The sequence below is a fragment of the Lutjanus erythropterus genome, chromosome 6 (assembly GCF_056507025.1).
Source record: "Lutjanus erythropterus isolate fLutEry1 chromosome 6, fLutEry1.hap2, whole genome shotgun sequence".
Classification (NCBI taxonomy): Eukaryota; Metazoa; Chordata; class Actinopteri; order Lutjaniformes; family Lutjanidae; genus Lutjanus; species Lutjanus erythropterus.
The window spans coordinates 12,634,815-12,657,854 of NC_139322.1; the positions used below are offsets into that span (position 1 = coordinate 12,634,815).

Below are 23,040 nucleotides of genomic sequence, written 5' to 3' on the forward strand. Positions count from 1 at the left end.
TCGCTGGTTTTGTCTTCTCAGTATTTATGTAGTTATAATCTATGCAACGTATGGGGATAGATATCATTAAAATTTCATCAATACTGATGCTGCATATCAAAATTTATCATTATTGATATTTTTATAATATTCTTACAATGAAATAAGAAACATATATGTATATGCACATATATAAGAGCATCTGATTCTGATTGCTGATATTACTTTCCATTATTTGGTGCAAAAAATAAAGACGTGACATGCAAAAATGTGGAAAGATTCATAACTGGGGACTGGGGTTAAGAACTGTGATCGTCTCCTGAGCAATTCAGGGGTAGCTTGTCACTAAAATAAGAACTACTGGCCTGGTCCACCTTAAAGGTCAGTCCCTCTTAAGTGAGCCTGTGTTGAAGTTGTTGCTACTTCAAGACACTGAGAACTTGGATTTGGTCTTGAGGAGTTGTAGCATTTATTCACCAGAAAACAGCCTGAATTGCATTGCACTTCATTTCTACAGTCTTTTCTATTTTTATGAGGAATGGGATGCTAAAAAAAAAAGCAGTATGCTCTCTCAGTTGCTTGGTTTATATTGTGTACACAGCTTTGACATCTGGTCGCAGTTTATGCTGCAAAATAGTGACACCAAGAAGCTTCCTTTGGTTTGTGTCCATTTGTTAGAGAGGGCATGCGGGTGTTGTTGTGCAAGGTAGAGACTGAGTAAGGAGAGGGACCACTGGTAGCGATAAAGTCAGTGAATTAGAGAAATAAAACATTATTTCCTGATTGTATAACGGCAATTATTAACACCCATACACGCACTACTGCATAACCATGCATCTAATCACTGTATTGCCTCATTCTGTCTGAATGTAGCCTTTAGAGCATGTCAGGAACTGACTAATCAGGAACCGGGACCAATTTAGTACCCACCCCTAACTTGATACCCATCCCTAGCAACGTATGACTAGACATAATGACATATAATGAATGAATAATGCTAATATGACAAGCGTTAGTTATTATTTAGGTGACGTTGAATGCTACTTAAACACAAGCCCAACTTACTGCAACAACTGTGAAAGCACATGAATGCACCATGAATAATATATAAATAGCATACTGAAGCACAGACATAGAGGCAGCCAAACATATGTGCTAATAATAGTGTGAAGACGTGACCAAATTGTCATGCAAATCTCTTGCAATGCTAATTGCTAAGATAAAATGGAGAGTCCTAGACAGTGTATCAACTCAGTTACGGAGGATTTCTACCTCAGGGATTAGCAAAGAACAAAACACAATGTTAAGCAAATTAAAACACCCTTAAGCTGACGGACTATATGATCGAGAAAATACAGTTCTATATATTCAGTATTGGCAAAGGTACATGGATAAGTCAATACACCGTCAGCACCCTGGCTGATAGACCAGGTGCACTGAGGACCAAAACTCCTAATAAGGAACAAATATAGCAGCACACCTTGTGTCATGTGGTAAACTGTGCTATTTAGCTTCAAGGTTATAGTGAGGGTGAGTGATCATGAGAGTGTTTGTGTTTAGCAGTCCTAGGGGACGTGTTGCATCTATCTGTGAAAAGGGAGACAGGCTTCAAATTGCCTCACCGCTGAGGATGACACAGTGCACTATCACTCCTTCCAGCTACAGTCAAAGTTTGTGTGTGTGTGTGTGTGTGTGGGAAGAGGGGATGCGGGTGTGTAATGTCACAAGGTTGAATGTTGTTCTTGACTCTTTGTGGCCCTGACAGTGAAGGGGCTGTGTGGGTGCGCTTGAGAGTCTCTCCTGACCAAAAAGCTTGCGAGTTACTTAAGTAGTGAACAAGAAACGGGGGCAGCAAAATATGTAGAAAACAACAACAAAAACACATTAAAACCAGAGAGCATCAAACCATCAAACCTGAAACATGGATTAACACTCCTACAAAGCTCATACACTGTGAAAGTTATGTAAATAAGTAAATGTCTTGAGAAAAAAAACATAAGGCCACTTGAATTACATCACCAACACAAAGCAGAAACATTTCCTTGTTACGCTGATGGTCATTAAAGTGGCTATAATCAGTATTTTTATATTTGCAATAGATCACATGACTAACTGGATATGAAAGGGGGCACTCAGAGTGACACACCCACCATTAAATGATCACCTGACTCAGCAGTTTCCCTCAGTTCTGTAAAACTTTGTTGGATCTTTTTCATTGTCTGGGTTCTCCGGCCCACACCTTTACTGTTTTGGTTAACTGTACCTGCACTCATCAGCTTTGGTTTCAGCTAGGAATACACCAATTATGGAGCAACACATTGACTTTCAATATAGTTAATTTGCTTTCCCTATAGTATTAGTTCTTGCAATGCAATATCCATTAAAGCCTGATAAATATGTTTTATGGCTATGTTAGGCACTCAAACCACTTGGTTAAAGTGAGGCACAGATCATTGTCTCAGTAGAATATAATTTTATTATTATAATACAGCCCCACTTAAAAAAAAAACAACAACTCTGCCTTTAGCCAATGTGCATTTGTTGCCTAAACTGAACCACAACTATCTCTGATGTCAAAGTCCTGCACGTTGTACTCTCAACATCTAACTATGACTTGTGTGTGGTGCTAAAACACACATTTCGTAATTAAATAAACATTGCCTCTGAACGCAATCCAAGCGGCAATAACGCTACACTAAAAACGTTTTTGGCATAACAAATTATTACTAGGCTCTGATGTACGGAGACAGGGTTGTCACAGGTTGCATGTATTGTTTATGGTTTGGCACTTACTGCATACTACAACTGAAAGTTATGATATCTGCAGTTTTCTAACTTTTCTGTTATCTCGAGCTGTGGCGGTGACATTACGTTATTATGCAAGATCTTGACACTGTGCACAGGCAGGATTAAGTCAAAGCAAAGCCATGGTGCGATTTCTCAGTCTCCAACTCAAGCTTAGTTTAATCTGCAGTTCACAAAGGGCTACAGTTTTCCTTCCTGAAATCCTCCACTCAGATGTGTATGTCTGTGTACGTATGTGTGTGCGCATATGTCAGTGGAAGTGCACATCAACCTCCTGCACACTGATTTATTACTTCACCAGTTAATGTAGACAGTAAGTGCTTGCTGAAGTGACGTAATGTTTTCTCTCAGTTGTTCAATTCGATGCAGCCTGCACACTCATCTATACTATCCACATATGGCACTTTTACATGTATGTGTGTTTTTTTATTAAAAAATTTATGGGAGTAGGACACTGTCTGCCAGGCTACTGCTGTTGCTGTAGAGACACATTAACATATTAAAGGTCGGTGTCCTCCTTGAGAAATAGCAGGTTCTTTAAAATTAAAGGCCTGATAATGAGAGGGGGCATTTTTTTAGCACATGAAGACCCAGATTTTTTGTACTCTATGACAGTCTCTCTCAGTTAATGTGGGTTGAAATGGCTAAGGCGTGAGGAACTCTCACAGTCCAGCTGTTGTGTTTTGGATGCCATATGTGCAGTTCAGGGAAAAACTGTTACCAAAAGTTTAACATTAAACATCACTAAGATACAGACTCTGGTGTCTGTATTTAAAAAAAATCTAATTTGGCTAAAATAATAAGAGTTTGTTTTTTTTTTTACACACATTTTACACAGCCCGATATTTATAAGAATGATGTCAATATATTACTCTACAGCTAACAACAAATATTCAGTGACAATATTCAGTACCAATGGAGGAATTAGCCTCTTTTCTGTAGCAAGTAACGGTGTGGACATTAGGGCAGTGCATGGACATGTAGTAAGAGTAATCATGATCTTTCCCTAACTGTTAACCAAGGGTTTTAACTGCCTAACTCTATCAATTAACCATACACATTTACTGTAATCACTGGCCTTTCCCCAACCTTAGCCATGTATTGTAACTGCCATGCAAATATATTGTAAATAAGAACTGTAAAGTTACAATCCTTAAGATTTTCATGAAACATAACCGCATTTATACTTCTTATTGTTGATGTTTTTCGTGAAATAGCCATTCAAAATGTTTACATGTAGTAATCTCTCTATAGTAGTCTTTATTAGTAGAGTTACGGTGGAGTCCATCATTCAAGCCCTGGGATCGGATGGCCCATTTGAGCACAAGGAAAGTGCAGGAAAATGACTCATTCATGTGATACAGCATCATTTTGATTACAGCGCACCGCACATCGAACAGTGGACTGAACACTGCTTCCTGCTTCACATTGTAAGCCTTTCACTGGCAAAATGCAAGGTGGCCTTTATTGTGAAGCAGTCGTTAAAAAAACGCAACTTGTCTGTCATTACTCAACAAAGACAATTATCATTTTCTGAATTTTTAATGAGTGGATCATTTAAAACTTTTGCAGGAGAGTAACAAAACAGAACTGAGCAGCTACAGTAGGCTACGACTGTATGACATAGAGCTGTAGGCAATATAAAACATTAGCTATAGTATTAAACCACACTTGCTGTTACCACAGTAACCACAGATCTTTGCAAATCATCTAGGACTTAAAAGCATACTATGCAGATTTTCCTACAAAAACAATGTATAGATTCATATAAACATAATCCCTCTAAATCATTACTTATAACCCACTAGAAGTGTGCTGGGCTGGGCTTCAGCCTGTTAAGCAGTGTTGTGTAGCCCTCAGCCAATAAAGTGCATAGGTTTTGAAGTCAGGGTGCTATAAAAACATAGTGATCAATGGTTGCATTGCATTCTCTGTCTCTTTTCTCTGCTCTCTGTCTGTTAGAGCTGCATACAGAGACACACAGTATGCACATACACACACACACAGTGAGAACAGACCAAGGGCCCCATCTTACGCTGATCTAAAGCACAAGTGGAAAGCGCAAGGCATAGTGGATTTAATTTATTCAAGATGTGTCCAAATCCACCTTTGCCATGTTGTGTTTCAAGCACAAGTGTTGGCAGCATGATGGCGGACTTACCAGGAGGAAACAAAGAGAAAAAAAATTCACGAGAAGAGACATATCTCCTGGTTTAAGATGTGAAAGCGTGAAAGTGTGAAAGTGTGCAATATCTTGAGATGGCAGGATGTTTCCAAAACAGCCTCATGTGTAAACGGTTTATTTTACATGAACGCCTGCAAAAAGCAATTCAGTGCATGAACCATAAATGTCATGCAGATATGCAATTGGTTATGTTTTACACTAAAGCACCTTGAAAAGTTTTAATAAATGTTTTATTTTAGAATTCATTATTAACATCATCATAAGCATATCATGAGCTGCACCTCAATCCAGCTGAACACCCACCTAGACTGAGGTGCAGCTTTAACCCGAGTGCAAAATTACGCACACGTTATCCACCCAGCATCAGGCTCTGACAGAAGTACACATACTGTTTTCTCTCCAGATCAAACTGGTCTTGTGGTCAGATATGACAATATAAGATCATAAATCCTTGTTTTTCTGGATCACAATAAACACGCAGACACAAACACTACAGCTGCTGCAGCTGTCATGGGACTGATCTGTTAAAGACGGTCTGACAGCTGTGATCCAGTACCGTGCGCACTTTACTGGTCTATTGAGGTTTATTAGGCTTTATAATTATGATAAGAATTCCTGATTCCTTATTAGTGAGAAGAATTTTACACACACACACACACACACACACACACACACACACACACACACACACACACACACACACACACACACACACGTGTATGCTGTTTAACATTAATGAAAGGTGTTTTTTGATAGCAAAGTTTTTGCAGAGGTGTGGGCGTCTTTGTTTGTGCTTTCGAATGCAACAACTGAGAAAACTTCAAAAATGATGTTTTATTTCTGATTCACTACTTTGTTCTTTGGATATTCAACCTTTAAATTGTAGGAGTTTTAAAAATGTTGCCATCGGAAGTTGAAAACAACATTGCCACAGAATATTCCAATACTGATTTTGTTTCCTGACAATAGGGTGGATTAAAACACAGCAATTCTTCACAGAAGTAAGTAAAAGAATTGATGGCTTTGATGATGCTTTTTCCTTTTAAATCAACTATATGTTGGAATGAAAATGAGTTCAGTGAAGTATCTATTTTAGAAAACAGGCTTAATCACTGCGTAAAAAATGCAGCCACAGGCACATACTTAATCTACATCTGTCTTGGTCAAATGTGTTAATTATCTCTATCGACACGAGGGACCCTGATCCTGGTATCTGTGCTTGAAATAACGTGGATCCATGTATGTCAGGAGGTGAAAACAATCTTCTGGTGTGGTGAGTGAGAAGTGGAGATGGCTACAGGCCTGATAAGATGAGATGCCGTGTCCATATGGTGCTCAGGGTCCAGGGCTGTGACACAGGCACACCCAGGGTCAGTGTTCGGTTCGAGTGAATGTAATCGGTGGCAGAAGCCAGACGGCAGACATCCCATGGTGTTAATCTTCAGAGGGCTCAGATCTGCTCTCTGACTCCCTATCAAGCCCACTGTCTGTGCAACTTGGCCAACTTGTAGTGAAACAATTTGTGAAAGAGAACCAATCATTAGTCCATAAGTAAAATATATGAAAGGGATAGTTCAGTTAATTTGAAGTGCGGTTGTATAAGGAGCCTATCTACAGTCAGCGTTACCTACAGTAAATGCCAGTTCGCGTGCATCCAGTTTGGAGAAGCAGAGAGGAGCACCAGCAAGGAAGCTAAGCAATGTTTGGCTGTGGAGGGTTAACAGAAAAATTAATTTTAGCCACTTAAAAAAAAGTCCCCCCAAAAAAATCGCTGTTATTTAAGCCAAACATCACTCCCTCAATCAGACCTTCTTAATGAATTGGTAATTTAACCTACATTTGTCTCAATCTATGCGTTCATTTGTGGCATTGTGTAACTTCTGTGAATCTGAACTAACCATTTAATACACCAACGTCAGACAGTAACACAAACAAACAACCAATCCAGGCAGCTGTGGAGCAGCAGCTGCTGTGTTCTAAGAGGTAAAATTACTGGTTTCACATTGATAAAGGCTGTCCGATGCTAAGTAAAATACACTTAAATCGATATTGAGTATTTTAGGTAGGCCTTTTTTTAGGTGGCTAAAATACTTTTTGTTGGTGACCCTGTCCACTGCAGTACATTGACTAGCTTCCTGTCTGCTCCTCAAAACTGGGGGTGTCAACCATTATCTACTGTAAAACACTGACTTACATACCTCATACAACCCCAAATCAAATAATCCCAACCATCCCTTTAAATGAATGATTACACAATCAATTTCATTTGCTATTAATGAGAGAAAATTATGCTGAAGGCAGTTTGAGGCAGGAACTGATCTTTTTTCCTGCACAAAGTACAATTTTTCTGTCCATCTTGTCTGCACACACTTGTGTTTGTGTACCGCAATGTTCTCACATGCTTGGACACCAACACATTAATGCCACATTCCTGTGCCATCCCGCAGCTCTCTGGAATATGTATGTGAATTTATGCATTTGATTTCCCTGCCGGAGGGAAGCAGCTTTCCGAAAGGCAAAAATCTGTTTTGAACACCAGTTTTCTCATATTTACACGGAAGTAATTAAAGCCAACTTGTGATTCAAGGGCAGCGGATATTACAATGAAACCCTGTGAGCTCTGTCCCTGTCCAAAAATTATTTTTATATACACACAACCACCCACAGACACAATCACCAAGAACTGCCCCAGAAATTCAAGCGAAGGTTATAGAAATTCTCTTTGTAGTCGCAAAACAAAATATCCCAGAGCTTTGAATATCACCCTGCCTTATTTTCTGCAGCATCTTCGGTGCTGTTTTCTATTGCTTCTCCTTTCACACAACAAATGCCTCACAGTCATATCAGGCAGCTTCTGCATGAAGGCTGCTTTATTTCTTGTCCATAACAATTAGTCTTCAGTAGTGTTTGATTACAAAACTGTGAGCACAACAAATAAACCAAATCTTCATCAACTATTTATTCAAATTCACATTTCATTTAATTTTGATGCTTAAAGGGACAGTTCACCACATAAGCAAAAAACATTTTTCTCTTACCTGTAGTGCTCTTTATCCACATAGTTTGTTATCATGTGAGCTGCTGAATTCTGGAGATATTGGCCAAAGAGATGACTGCTTTCTTTTGAATATAAAGGAACTAACTGGCACTCGGCTTGCATTGCTTAATGCGCCAAAAAAATCATTATTAGTTTTCATCCTTAAATGTCGCACAATATTTTCCACAGTGACATTACTGCACTGGAATCTAGAAATGAAAACTGGAAACAAAACTGAAAGCAACGCTAAAAAAGCAGCGTCTCTTATCATTAAAGAAAACACTCAGACATCAATACAACGCATCACAAGCTGAGCTGCATCTAGTTCTATTATATTCAAGAGACGGCAGATATGTCTACAGCTAATATCTCCAAGACTCAGTATCTCACATCAAAATGGTCTAGCTGGGTAAACAGCCATACAGAATAGTGGTAGATATGTAATTTAGATTTTGGTGTTAACTGTCCCTTTAATATCCCAAGAACACTAAATTCTTTGGACACTGAATGAAAAATATGGACTGCCATAAAAACACTGGCATGAACAAACAGCTGTTGCTGGGATCTCCCCAACACTGGACACATGAGACACAATTAATCACCAGGGGACACAGACTCATTAATTGCTGTGTGCTGATTAATTGTCCCTGGTGAGGAACGTTCAGCTTAACATGCAAATTTGTGTCAGATGATCCATTCAGCAACGCAGCCCAGGCAGGGACTTATTGTAAAATGACACATGCAGGGAGATAACAAGACGCTTGTCAGGGGCCTACTGTAAAACAGTTGTTTCTATTTTCAGCTCTTATACAAGAAGATGTGGAAAATATGAGATGTTACAACTTTGACGAATACTGAGAGAGGACGATGAGTTCTTTAGTGTGACGCAGAGGACTGTTTATCTTTTCATTTGTCCTTCGTTTGTATTTACGGCATTAAACAATCTGCTTAACAGAGGAGAGGAGAGGACAGGAGAAGAGAGGTGAGGTGAGGAGAGGAGACGAGGAGGAAAAGGAAAGGAAAGGGAAGAAAAAACATAGGAGGACATGAATGGATGAAAGGAGAGGAAAAAGAAGAGGAAATGTTGAAAGGAGAGGATAGGAGGAGGAAGAGGAGAGGCAAAGCAAGGCAAAGCCAAGAAAATTAAAGGAAACGAAATGCAAGGAAAGAAAACAAAGGAAATAGGTAAGGAAATATGCTACGAAAGGAAAGGAAAGATAAAAAGAGGAGAAAAGAGGAGATTAAAGGATGAAAAGGAGAAGAGATGATAGGATGAAAGGAGAGGAGAGGAGGAAGAGGAAATGATGAGAGGAGATGAAAGCATGAAGAGAGGGAAGATGAGAGGAGGAAGAAGACAAAAGGAAAGAAAACAAAAGGAAAGCAACAAAATAGGAGAGGAAAGATGACAGGAAAGGAGGAGGAAAAGAAGAGGAAAGGAAAGAGGAGAGGAGAGGAGAGGAGAGGAGAGGAGAGGAGAGGAGAGGAGAGGAGAGGAGAGGAGAGGAGAGGAGAGGATATGTTTGCCTTGATGGCAGGTAAGGTCACTGACTCAGCAGCATCAGAGGAGGCTGACTTTAATCACCTCCAAACACTTCATCAGCTCCTGCGTGAGATGGACTGAGAGCAGCGTTACCAAGGTCATCAAACCTCTCTGTGTTGTTGAAGTAACACAGAGCGAGATGAGTCGCTCTCCTCAGAGATGAAACGACAGCATTCTGCTCTCCATCTGAGTCCTCTTTATCCACAAATTTGAGAGGGCGACGATGAGACAACAGCTGATCAGATGAAGCACTGAGACACTTCATGGTAAGGAGGAAGTGTACACATGGCTGAGTTCAGAGCGCCATTCTTCTGCCTGAACTGAAGTTACACTGCTGCCTTGTTGCTATGGTAAATATAGAGCAACAACAGCTTGAAATTATCTACTGTATTTAAACTATTTTAGGCAGTAAACACATCTTTTTCCTCTCAAACTGCAATTCCATACTAACATGAGCATGATGCAGCAGATACAATAATGCAGGAAGTAAGCAATCCACTCTTATATAGCACTACATCTTTCAATATAACACAGCGTGACGAGTAACATAAGAGGCTGGTGAATCCGCTATATTGTAATTACCTTGTTGTGTTTGTCAGCTGACCTTAACACCCACCACATACGGCTGATATAGTAGAGAGATTGGCAGAGGAAAGCCGGCGAGTTAATAAAACAGAAAGAGAATAGCAGGCTAAGAAGAAAAGGGAAAGAGACTGGGCTTTTTAGAGACTGTTGTCCATGTTCATTGAAATGCCAATTAGGCCAATACCTTGTGACATTTCTGCTCTTTCTCTTCTCATGATACAGCTAATGCGGCCCAGCATGGGCAATCGTACTTCAGAAAGCTTTAAAATGCTGAGGCTCTAACACAGTGGGTCAGGTGCAGACACAAGATTTTAACACTCTCTCTGCTGCCATTTTTAAAACAGAAGGCGGAAAAATCATCTCTTACTCCAATGCAAGTAAAAGTCCTATATACAAAATCTTACTTAAGTAAAAATATATAACTAATGTCAGTGAAATGTACCTAAAGTATCAAATAAGGTTGTCATAACAACCAATATGTCAATGGTTTTTACAATGTACAACTTATAGTATCAAAAGTACTGAAGCCATAAAACCTAAGTGCTCATTCAAGACCTCAGTTCAGTTAATATTTTTATTATTAGTACTGAGAGTATGATTTTCCATCACATAGTTACTACAACAATAAGGTCACAGTTTAGTAATTAATGTTACGCTGCACTGTTTCAAGGATGAAAGAAAGTTGAGGAAGGTGAGCCCTAGTAACCATATATCTCCTTCATAAAAAAAGCAGAATATGGAGTTATGACTGCCCAGCCAGTCTGTATGGTTATACTGTAGCAGCCTGGTGTTGTTATCTCGTTATTTAATGAAGGAAACACAATGTACAACTGTGTGTAATAGCAGTGCACTCTGGTGCAGCACTTCTCAGAGGCTGTGGATTTAACAACATATCATGTCTCAAATGCTGCCTGTACCTAACCATGTATAATTGAACATGGACAAGTATGAGCCTTGAACATGTACGGATGGATGGCAATTTTGGGGGGAGGATCAAGTTTCCCTCCCTCGTACATTAGGGGTGACATGTCCCCAGAACTCCCATGGCAATTTCGTGCATCGCTACTGTCAAAACATGACAATGCAACATGAAGAGGACCAGCGCCATCTGTAGCTACAAATGGCTCATACAGTAACAATGAAAACACACTTATTGTATTCCATTTCTGTCATATTTTGCCAACAAATCCATATAAATCTTACACACTAGACCTTAGCATACAATTTTAAGACAAGCCTACTTGAACTTGAGTATTTCCATTGTATGTTACTCCTACAGGGTTAGTAATATGCAGCTGTTAAAAATCATACTTAATGCACTGGTATTGGATCTTTCTGCATCAGCCAATACACAAAGTTCAGGTATCAGAATCGGTATCAGGTGGGGAAAACTTTGTTTTGAAACATCTTGAATGAAAACCTCTGAATCATGCTGACCATGACCTCTGCTGACTTCACCAAAAAATTCAGCACCGTACACAGCCGTGCATGTTTTAGATGATTTCCTCTTCAGACACACGCGATTGAAATGATCAGCTCGTCATCAAGCCTCTGCAGAAGCCTGATAACGACTTATTAATTTAAATCAGGTGTGCGAGAGCAGGGAAACATCTGGCAGGCAGCGAGTCCCAAGGACCAGGGTTGGGTGGCACTGAGGGACTGAAGAAATAAATGATTTTATTATCCTAGTACAAAAAGTTGAATGTGTATTTGCAATATTAATAATTCACATAATAAAAGATTGATACTTTGCATCTGATTATCAACACAATACTGCTACACAAAATATTGTGATACTATGCTGTATCAATTTTTTCATGAACTCCACAACTACAATATTTCTTCACAACGGAAAGTCCATAGCCATCGATATTGATTGCGATATCAACAAAAGTCTTGAAAAAGAGGGTCTTTCACTAAGTAATAAATCTGATGTGTACAGAATTGAATTGTGTTTGGCAGTGAATGTTTGAATTATGTATGTGCACTTGCAAAACAAAAATAATGCAACAACACCAGTCAGAAGTAATCCTTTTATAAAACAAAATAATAATAATAATAATAATAATAATAATAATAATAATAATAATAATAATAATGATAAAATAAAATAATTAACCATGAGATATAATGGTAGATATTGTCACAGCCTGGTATGATATTGAGATATTTGATATATTGTTAGATCCCTAATACTAAGTAAATGTACTTAATTATATTCCTCCTCCTGGTCACTGGTGAAACTTTAAAGAGACACAACACTCCAACTTTTCAGCAACCTTCTCAGACAAGGACAAACAACCACACAGATAATTTGCATGACAGTAATCTAAATGTCAACTCCATGTATTCCAACATCACTGTTTGCGCAGAACTACTTCAATCATTGCAAGACTCCATGGGGTCTCAGTGTGAAACGACTTTAAAAGCTGTGTGTCCTTTGACGTCACACTGATGTGTGTGATACTGTACTGCATCTTGTCTAATCACTCCCTGCAGTAGTCCTGACTAAGCCTGTTTTAAAAACACCCACCATCCTGGATCACGGCCAGCTGGGTTTTCTTCAGCGCTCTGGTACAGTATCATCATGGCTGTTGGCTCCCTGGCAGCTCATATGACATTGACACCTCAGTCCACCACCAACAGAGCTGTCTTATACAGGATACCCAGAGCTTTTCCAGCGCTCTGTTTGCACTGCGCACTACTGGGTTTGTATGCTTCCACTCTCCTGCTGTCTAAACAAGTCCTGTACACATTTAAAAGCCTGTACAGGTTCAGAAAACATTTACCATTCAGCCTATATTGTGATGTGTAAACCTTTCAGGCTGCCCGAGCTCTCCTCCTCTACACTGCTACACTGACATCCCTCAGTGTGCCATCCACAGATTTGTGGTCCCATCGAGCTGCGGATGAATTATTAATCAGCCTTCCACTAACAAAATGGGCTTTTAATTGTAGGGACTCCTGTTCGACAACAACAACTGAAACACAGGCCTTGACACAAACCGGCTATCAATCAAATGCTCCCTCTGGATCCAGCCTCATCCTCAGTGTCAGAAGAAGAGAAGTGAGCTGCTTCACGTCCACAGAGATCTAGAGGACAGGGGGCCCCAAGAAACATGTTTCTCACATACTACTGGCTGCAACAGTTATTTTCATTGTTGATTAATCTGTGGATTATTTTCTTGATTTATCAATTAGTTGTTTGGTCCTTAGAATGTAAGAAAAGGGTGAAACGATGATATTCAATTTAGTGTCACAGAGGACAAAAGAAACAGGAAAATATTCATCTGGAAATCTGTAATCAGAGAATGTGAACATTTTTTCTTTAAAGAAATTACTCAAAACGATTATTCAATCACCAGAATAGCTGGCAATTAATTTAATAGTTGATTATTAATTGCAGATCTATACTGCTTACATTTTAGTTACCAAAAAGTGTAATACTTTCTAATTATTCCAGCAGTGAGAGTGATGAAACTTCAAAGGAGAGATAGGAATATGCTGCCATGGTTTTACTGTACCAAAAGCCAGAGAAAAGCAGCGCAACCAAGCACAAGTAAATGGTAATTTAGTGCTGATTAATTCAAAATCTGCACCGAGTTAAAAGCTAACAGAGATTCGCCTAATTGTTTATAAAAGACATGTTTTTCCTTCTCAAAACTCTGCTGTTTTTTCCCCACAGAAATCATGAAAGCAAGGGCTTGATAACTTTGTCAAACACTGATTACACACACGCATATTTTCACTTCAAAAGGCTGAAAAATGCTTCAGATTGCAACATATTCTTCTTGCCAGTGGCTTCAGTAAACTGACTTTGGCTCTGGCAGGATGGAGCCAGCTCTGCTCCAGAGTGAAATCCATGATAAAAAAAAACCCAGGTTGCTGCTGTTGACATGACATTTACAAGTCACACATATCGGCATGTTGCAGCTCCAGCCTCACTCATGAGTCGACAGGTGAAGAGCGACCTATTTAAATCAGGCAAATCGTCAATTTGAACTCAAGAGGGGGGATTGACGATGCAACAATGCAGCCTGATGAGCTCCAGCCGAGCCGTCAGTCCTCTGACTGAAACCCGCAACGCCCGATGTGAGATCCTGAACGTGTCAACAAGCTTACCTTCCTCATTTTATTCAGTGGTGATCAGCTGCAGATGGGTGTCGCTCACACGGGAATAGTTATCCAGCTCTTACATGTCGGCCGTAATATCACTGTCACCCGGCTGTTTATCTGTCGGCAAGGTAAACAACGCGCTCCTATAACACTTATAGATTATATATTGTTTTTCTTTATCCCTCAGATGTGAGTCAGGATCATCGCCTGTCGGTCCTCCGCACAGTCCAGCGGTCCTCCGGCAGCAGCTCACCGGTGTACACAGCCTGGATCCATCACGGCAGGGAAAACGCAGTTCGCAGGCTGCCGGTGATGCTGCTGCAGCAGCGTTTGGTCCGTCGAGACGCGGGATGAGAGAGAGAGGTGGGGGTGGGGGCATCCGAGGGCCCACGACAAAACACTCAGCTCCGAAAATGAACTCATCGGAGCCGAAATCACGGTCTCATGAGCAAACGGTGGTTGATGAATCATTATGCGCACTGAGAGGCAACATGCGTGCGTGTGTTTTTTATTCTTCGGAGTGATGCTGTTTGATGATTCAAGACAGGAGAGAGGAGACTTTAAAGGGAAAATTCTGTTAAAAATAAATGGTGCGTTGAAGCCTTTTGGATTCAGGACAATAAAGTCAGACCACTGCCCCCCAGTAAGATGGTAATCAATTAATCAAGTAATTAAGGGTTCATTAATTAATGGAACTTTTTGAAGTTGGTCTGTCACAGTGTATTAGGGCTAGATTATACTCATTATCCCACTGATCATTTTTTGGATTAAAGCTGGGGGTAGGCAGTTTATTTTTCATTCATTTCATTCACAGGGTAAAAGGTCCACAGTAGCCTCTAATCAGAATGTAATTTAAGCGGTCTGAGAGAAAAATAGACCTCTTCCTTTTGGCTTGTCAGGCTTTAGAAAATCTAGCCTGTAACAGGAGACTTTGGCCAATCAACGGTAGTAAGACAATTTCACACCTGGGAATGACACTCAACAATCATCACAATCATTTTTGAAGTTGATCTGATGGGGCTCACATTATTAAGGCTGTTATTATTTTCATTTATTGATTAAGCTGCTGATTATTTTGTCATGATCATATAATCTGCATTAAAATGCCTATCACTATTTCCCAAAACCCAAAGTGGCCAAAATCCCCCAAAACGAAGCAGCAAATTGTCTCATTAGAGCAATAGTTTTTACTTGAAAAATGATTAAAATGATGAATCGACCTAGTTACCAATCAAGTATTCAATTAGTCTACTAGTAGCTTAAGTCAAATGTTGTATGAGTGACTGACTCTGTGACCACAATAGTTTTTGTTTGAGATGTTCCATTCAGATGAGTTTTATGTGAATGTGAATCGGAGAAAGCCCACCACAGGACTGCAGTCAGGATTGTAGAAATACTGACGTCATGATTCAGACACACATTCCTGAAACCCAAAAATCTCTAAAATGTTTCCATGGTTAACTTGGCACTTAATAAATAGTTCACAACAAACTATAATGTAGTTGTAAGCAGATATAAGGACATTTTAAGTGTCGTCTTAAGTGTTTCTCAATAACAGTGACTTCTCTTATGAAGCATCCATAACACTGAATGAATGGTTGATATAGAACAAGCTGTGATAATTTTTTAAAGATATATGATTATCAACATGAACAAATCCTTCTACAGTGTTGTAAAAAGTTATCACTAAAGGCAGTTCAGGCTCTGAGGTATTTCAGTAAACATTAAAAAAAATAAAAGGTTTCAGGCAGGTTTTCATAAATGTCTTTAACACACGATGAGCTTCATTGTGGACCTAAGAAGCAGGAGTTTGACCCTAAAAAACTTATTGGCTGTGTGCTGCAGCTTTCAGTTGTGTCTTGTGGCCTTAAAAGCAGTTGGAGACTTCTGACTAGAGTAAAGTTTAATTTGATATGATTAAACTTGTTTATACTCATTATCATTCTGTCTATGCAACAGAAGTAGCCTATATATGTTGATAAATACATTAATTAACACTAAAATCACTATTTTCACCATAGCAATTGATCAAATTAATAATATGAAAGGAGTCACTCCACATGAACTTGTAGATTATTATCAGCTCTACAGTGCATTTAAACATTTTTTTCTGACCACAACTTAACTGTTTTGGTTCACTCTCACTGCTGTCATAGGGTTGTTTCCAGATGTACCACACAGCTGTTTTCAGCACATAAGCTTAAAAAAACCCAACTGTTCATTCAGCTTGGCACCATAAAGCAGAAAGACACAGTCAGTGAGTCGCTGATGAACATAATGGACCATTTAACAACTGAGGAGGCAAATATTTCCCTCAGAAGACGGTGGAGATGAAAAGCAGAGCTAAAAACAGAGCAAATATTGAACGTACATTCATTAGGTGGCCACAAACATGACTCTAAATGAGTGGAAATGTTGGTCCATGTTTGCTGGATGTGTAAACCAGCAATTCTTTGTTAACAAGTTTGTCATATGAAGGTAAATGTCCACATTGTGTTCACATCATGTTTCCACTGCCCCCAACAGGGCAAAAAATCAGTTAAGTTTTAAAATCTCCTTGTAGCCACTTACAGACGAATTATGGTGCATGTTATACAATTTACACACTCAACTAATGCAGTCTTATACAAGTGATCTGAAATACGCCCTACCCTCTATATTTTATAATGTTCAGTTTTGTTTCAATTATTTTACAGGGACAATGATCTAACTGTGTGGAGGATGTGATTTGCGGTGGTGTTGAATTGGACTGCGTCATATAGAGGTTTTAAGGTTATAGGCTACATGATCCATATGCATTCTTCATCCTAGGGTTACACAATTAATCACAATTGCAATCAAATTACAATATGTCCAGGAGCAATATCCAAATCGCAGAACCAGAACCAAGGAAAAGGAAAAATGTATGAGACAACAGCATCATAATGCTCCATAGATGATCTGTTCTAAAAATCTTGTTCTCTAAATGAAAGGAAACATGTTTGTTTGGTACAGAGCTCAATAAATATCACATCAGCATGATTATAATAGATTATTTCCAGTGAACATAAAAGGTACAATACAAAACTGATAATTTAATAGTATCACAATTGCAATTTCAGTCAGAATAATCACAGTATGACTTTTTTACCAAATCATGCAGCCCTACTTCATCCCCTTAAGTCTAGACTTGTACTGCATTACACTGGCGGGTTATAGACATTTTTAGGGTAAAGACTACAGGTTCTTCTGTTATTTTGTCCACCATATTCATATCAGTGAGAGTTGACTAAATAACACATCTCTGTGTAACACAATGCAGTTCAACAGAACCACAGACTGTAGCCTTCAAAATGATTAATAATCAATGCTTTATAGTCTTCCCATATTCCAGATAAAATCGCCATGATGCTGTTAAGGGCGCTCGCAGCAGTTGTTCCATTATTTACCATCTGTGGGGTAGCTACAGGATTTTAGTATGTGGATGACATCACTGCTACAGTCTGTCGATGTGCTGTTGGGCTTAATAACATGACACACAATATGTGAAATTGGGCTGTTTTCTGTTGGATTTTCCCTTTAATCTATGAAGCTATGGCTACTCATGAACATTCGTCAAAGTGAATAATGGCCACACAGATGTTTGGAGGCAGAAATGCAAACATTACACACACAAGCACATACACACACAGCGAGGTCTGTGCCACCAGCTACTGCATGAATATGACTAATCTCCAGTTTGAAATCAAACTGACAATAAAAGACAATCTGTCCTCTCCAGAGTAATGCCCAGTAGCACAAGCATTAAGGATGGCTGATTGGATAAGACCATGACTAATAACTCTGCATCTGATCCAAGGGTGGATATCCAAAGGGGGCACCGAGGCAGCCAGTGGTTGTGTTGTAAGCTGAATACTTTTTTGTTCAGCTTGTCCTTTTCCATAGGGCTGGGTTAAGTTATCTGACAGTAATCTCTTCACATATTGTCTCTCAACAAGACAGACAATTAGTTCAGCTTCCCACTTCATTTTAGCAGACTATAACTCTACCTGCATGGTGAGAACCCACTTGTCTTCATTTGGCTGGCTCTTACATTAGCAGCCTTTTCCAGATGATTGAGTTGTTATTAAAAGATGGCCATTTTGTCTTTTAACACCCTGCAAAGCCTGAGTGGATGTGGGGTCAGTGACATATGCACCACCAGGCAGTGGTGGACTCTGAGGGCACTTTATCACATTTTCTCCACGGGAAGGGCATCCTAGAGGGCACTTTATCACATGTTCTTGCATATTTTTGAATATGAGAGTAGCAGAACAGGGGCTGAAACCACCAGTGCAACCTGGCTTTAGACTGAACCAATTGAAATAGTTCAGTCAATTTTATTTGTATAGCACCAAATCAGAACAGAAGTTACCTTAGGGCTCATTTCATATGCAGCAGGTCTAGACCATTCTCTTTAATGCACTATATTATTTACAGCGACCCAATAGCTCCCACCAAGAGCAAGCACTAAGGCGACAGTGGTCAGGAAAAACTTTCTGTTAACAGGCAGAAACACTGAACAACCCCAGATTTTTTTTTGTGGTGGGTAGCCATCTGATTTGAAATAGCCAGTGGAATAATTGGCTATATGTCTGTGTGGTATAAGTTTGAAATACATGTACTTTCTGTAAAGCCACTTAAAAACATAACATAACTTAAAAAATTAGACCTACCCCAATTTTCTCAGTTTGGAGAGACTGGTTTCTGTCTGAAGAAGTTGGAATGGTTTTTCCAGAAAAATCCAAAGGATGTAACATTCATGTGTGGTCCCAACTGCCTTGCCTCTCTTCAGCCCCCCAACAGCACCAGCAGTGTGCAACACTAGCTAACGTTATCTTAGAAATACAGCCCGCTAACGCCAACAATCAACTGGCATCCACCACAAAACCACCCCTCAGCTGGGCATTGCGGAACCTCTCGCTTTTCATTTATGCGCACATATTAACAGGTTAGAGCAGCCACACAGCCTGTGTTAGCCCCACGTGACAGATTCTGGGTGAAAATAGACAGTGAAAATGTGGTTATATAACTGTTGATAGTTATGTTGACATCATACTAGCAACATGACACCTTTCACAACCATTTTAGTGTTTATATCTGTAGAATACCTCACAGGCATGAAGAAAATGCAGGGCAGTATTTTTCCGGTGTGCTCTCTCTTTTTCATTCTCTTGCACAGACTTTTAAACCATTTATCAGCTTGTCTACTTCAGTCCTCTTATGCCTATCAATTCCTTTTCTTTACATTATAAACAGAATAATTTACAGCACCAAGTAGAAAGACATAACAAACTAAGAATTTCATTGCATGCATAGCTGCACAAAAAAGTCTTTGATTCCTTGAATCCTCTTTCTCTCCCTTCCACTTTCTCTCTGAATTACAATTATCAAAAATCACTGAATGCTTTCTGGTCACAGCTCTTTTCTTCCCTTTAAAACTCTTCTGCAAACACAGTGTATAAAGACAGGGCTGGCAGTAGCACCACCACAGCAGCAACAATGTCTGTGTGGTCACCACACACTTGCAAGCCGCAGCAGTTCAGTGAGGTAGCCATCACTCAGAGGTATGTGCAGGCAGTATGTGCTGAATGTAACTTTACTTACCTCATCTATCAACATGATTTTGGTCAGTCAGGCTCAGTCTTGTTTATGTCACAACTTTTTTTGGCCGATGCCCTGGATGTTCACTTGTACCTATGGAGTGCAAGCAACAGGATGCTCATTACAATGCACTTAACCACCAGTGGCATTGATAACAAGGATTTTTTGAAAATATTCAACATAAGCATTCCCAGTTTATATAACTTTATACATCTACATCCACTACATATAAGAAGCAAATAATGTACTTTTTACTCTACATTTATCTGACAGCTTTAGTTGTACTACTGGACTTCGATCTACAGTTCAGTTACATAGTATTATTCATGCAGTTTTTCATCTCCCATTTTCTATTTATCTCATTCAAAGCATTCCATATCTGTTTTAAAGCCTGTCTTAGTGAAGCTGTACCAGTATGAGCTTCCCCCTGGGGATCAATGAAGTCTTGTGTACGTTACGTTACGTTACGTTACGTTACGTTACGTTACGTTACGTTACGTTACGTTACGGTATGGTACGTTTCGCTACCTTATCTTATGTGTCAATACAGAGGTAACAGATATCATATATAATTCAGGAGTTCAAATATGTTTTTTGTATTTTTGTTATAAGCAGCAAAAATGGCTCAAGGGAGAAACTAATAAAGCCTTGAACAAAAGATCAAAGCTTTGTTCTTTTAGTCTGGTCATGGCCTGTCATCTCCAATGTGTTTCATACGGTCAGAAAAAAGAATTTGGTTGCTTTAGGTCAACATTAAAAACCAAATACTGCCAAAGGAAACGGTCATGAAGATCCTCAGTTTCTTAGCTGCATTAGAAAATACTAAAAGAGCAAAGGAATTAAAAACTATTTAACAGCTTTAATGTGGTACATTATTTTCTTCTTCATAAAGCTTTCCCTTGAAATGCTTATGAGATAAGCAGACCATGTCTAATAAGCTTAGCACCAACAGCCTGTATAAGTCAAGATGGATCTAGTCTAGGTAGATGCAAAACAAACCCAATTACTGTGATTTTTACAGTCTGTCTCAATGCAACATTTTGCTTAATTTTTTTTTAAGATAAAGCTGTTTGGGCAACTATTGCCATTCAATGTCTCTTTCCTCTTCTGTGCTTTATGTTCCAGATGGAAAGAAATAGGAATGTCTTTCACAATCCATCCATCATTGTTAGTGTACTTTACTTTGTGTGGTTCATTTAGTCCAAATGCAGAAATTTCAAATGAAAGCAAATGGTGTGGTTTTATTCTCCTTTGAAATTAAATAAGTACCAAAATGAGGTTTGTAACTCGTTCTTTTCAGCATTGTAACCCATACAAAATCGTGACACATTGTTGGCAGAGAGAGTGAAAATAGTGGGATGGTCTTTGCTTTGTCTCTGGCCTCCCTGTGTGTACTCAGGCCAGTGACTAGTGTATGATATATAGTGAGTGTTTTGGAGGAGGGAGAAAGCTGTTCCACCATCAGCTGCCAAGCTCTGTTGTGAGCCTGATCAGATCAGTCCGTTCTGTCATTGACAATCTGTTTTATGTAACAATTCATATATTCAGTGCTCATTCCAGATCTAACAAATTGTTTCTCAGATTACTCAGAATGCATTACTGCCAGGTGTGTGTGTATTTCTGACACTTACAGCTGCTCCAGATAGTCATTTTAGATCTGTGATTAATTTTAGATTAAATTCATGATATATATTTTGCTGTATTAGGGATAGAGATAGTTTGGGCTTTTTCAAGTGGGGTTGTAAGAGGTACTTATCTATAGTCAAGTGTATTATCTACAGTAAATGGCGGTCATCACACACCAGTTTGGAGAAGCAGTGGAGTACCATTATATGAAGGTAAGCAACATTCTGCTGTGGGTAGGGTCAGCAGCAAAATGTACTTTAGCTACCTAAAAAAAGGCCCACCTAAAGAAAACCAATATCACTTTAAGTGTAAGCTATATTTAGAGTATTTTCACCACTTCACCTTGCAGACAGTCAGACAGTGTTTTCTGACAGAAAACCACCATTATATAAGCCAGATGTTGTTCTTTCCAAAGTCAGCCTCCTTTTCCAAAAACAGTCCTGTCACCTTGCAGAACACAGGAATTGTTGGTGTTCAGCTACCTCAATCGGTTTGTTTGTTTGTGTTTTTGCGTGACTTTGGTGAATCTGAATTAGATCAGCCACACAGCCCGTGTGAACAGTGTGGCTCACGCACGTGTCACACAAGCCTGCAGCAATAATTCCTTTAGAGATTCAGTGTCTCACCTATTTTTTCATGCGGTTCTCAGTAAAAATGGACAGTAAAAGTGAGCTATTGGTACTCATATCAATATCAATATCATATCAGCAACATGACGACTCTCACTACAGTTTCAACATCTATACCCCCCTTCCCTCCCTCTCTCTAGGGGAAAAAATCACACTGCTTTCAACTAATTACAACTCTTCTCTCTCTAGCAAACCTGACATATGTATATGAGCCTATATTGATGTAGGACTGGGAGCAGTAGATGTGTTAGTCTGGAACAAAGTGGCGAACCAACTGTCACCGTTGTTTGTTCAACTGTGTGTCTGATATTGACTGGTCAAGCAGTCGGTTGTGTAGCTTCTTTTATGCCAAGAAAGAAACAATAAAGAGCTGAATCGATCATAAAGAAATTAAATACAACTGATTAATTTAAAAGAGCATGTTTTAATTATTTTGTGTAAAAGTCTAGCCCCCATTTTTAAAGCAGTACCACCACAAGCATGTCATTATCTATCTATACATTATTAAACCCCATTTCATGTGTTAAACTCTGTTCCAATAGCATGTGTTTCCCTAAACAAACAGAGTCCAGAGAGCCTGCCCACTGGCATGCATAACTGGGTTCTTCCTGTGGAGGACTGGCATTAAAATGCAGACTGCTCCTCATGCTTGTGCCCCTAAGATATCACGCCAATTATTTGTCTCTGTGGGAGCAACCTATTTGGGGAAGATCTTCTTAAAATAAGAGGAGGGAGTCACAGCCGCTCTACATCCTTTCTGGTTCCTGACTGGACAGTTTACGTGGGCACGTGTTACCTCTCGCTGTGACCCCGCAGGCCTATCTAACTATGACTGTGGAAAGGTAGTGACGTTGCAGTCACCATACAAGCGCAGGCTTTTGGTTCTGTTCACACCCCTGCAGAGAGAATTGAGTCC

General features: G+C 39.4%; 1 protein-coding gene across 3 annotated transcripts in view; it reads right to left on the reverse strand.

Moving 5' to 3' along the window:
* The window catches only part of dlgap4a (discs, large (Drosophila) homolog-associated protein 4a), a 116,432-nt gene extending 101,868 nt beyond the window's left edge, over nucleotides 1-14,564 (reverse strand). For all 3 annotated transcript variants that reach the window (XM_084720679.1, XM_084720678.1, XM_084720677.1), the window contains exon 1: nucleotides 14,254-14,564. The gene's annotated coding sequence lies outside the window, so the exon portion shown is untranslated. The remainder of the gene's footprint in view (nucleotides 1-14,253) is intronic.
* Nucleotides 14,565-23,040: the final 8,476 nt, after the last annotated feature.